At 33.0% G+C, this 1,165-nt stretch overlaps 1 pseudogene; it reads left to right on the forward strand.

Moving 5' to 3' along the window:
* The first annotated feature begins 427 nt into the window (after nt 1-427).
* On the forward strand, nt 428-546 carry LOC111737811 (annotated as a pseudogene).
* The last annotated feature ends 619 nt before the right edge of the window (nt 547-1,165 follow it).

The following is a 1,165-nucleotide window of genomic DNA, read 5'->3' on the forward strand; positions in this document are numbered from 1 at the left end:
CTGAATTGATTAGGACAGAGTGACCTCAGTCTATGGTTTTACAGTGCTAAATCCTAATCCCCTGAGATACCTTGGGATTTAATGAATAGTGTTCACAAATCCATATAGCCTACAAAAGTTATTAAGTTTCAAATTAAAATTTTAATTATAAAAATGATGCATAGCTCTGTAAAAAAAAAAAAGGGACGTATACATGCAGGACTTGTATTTGATGGTGAACTGAAAAACTTCTCAGTTTTATTACATATTTAGTCTAACATGCTAGACTGTTTACAGGTCTTCTAGAACAGTGAAAAGATAAGTTCCTTCTTCAAAAAATTTAAAAGAGCCTCCACCAAGTGTACAGGGTTATGCTTTTTATAGCATCTGGGTAGTTTTTGTCAGTCTCAGTCTCTTAAGTACAAGTTACGTAAAACTAAGTGTGTGGGCCTATGGCCATGCTACCCTGAACGTGCCCGATCTCATTTGATCTCAGAAGCTAAACAAGGTTGGGCTTGGTTAGTACTGGGGTAGTAGACCACCTAGAAATACCAGGTGATGTAGGCGTTTAAAAGAGAAAGAAAGAAAAGAAAAGAAAAACTAAGTGTGTGAGCAAAATCTTGTTTCTAAGCCTTTCAGACTGTAGGACCTGGTTGTAAATCATGGTATATCCATCAAGATAGTGGCTATCAGAGAGGACCCATTTTGTTAGCCAGATGTCCTTCCCCAGGTATATCTTAAATATTTATTGTGTATCCCATTCTATCATAGTCAACATTGCAATCTTAATTTCATTTTTTAAAATCAGCAAATGATATTTAAGATCCAAAATATAGGCCATTTTAATTTTTTTTACCCATACTTTTCTCTGGCTCGAATACTTCTGTCGGACATTTTTATTGTCACTATATAGCCGAATTCCAATATTATAAAAATCATGATATTTCTCATAATTTTGTGAGAGCCACAATGTCTTGAAAGCAATAAGACTCTTTTTTATTAGTTTTTAAAATATCAGTATTCTTTTCTGGAACAACTAAAAACAATATCCTTCACAAATGAATAACTGCCTTCTAATTTTCCCATTGAATAACTTCTCCTTAAATCCAAATCCATATAATAAAGTTTCTTAACTGAATTTAAAAGGGATATTTGAAACCTAATATATTTTCTGTTACTTAATTGG

The sequence above is a fragment of the Pteropus vampyrus genome, unplaced genomic scaffold (genome assembly GCF_000151845.1).
Source record: "Pteropus vampyrus isolate Shadow unplaced genomic scaffold, Pvam_2.0 Scaffold31, whole genome shotgun sequence".
Lineage (NCBI taxonomy): Eukaryota > Metazoa > Chordata > Mammalia > Chiroptera > Pteropodidae > Pteropus > Pteropus vampyrus.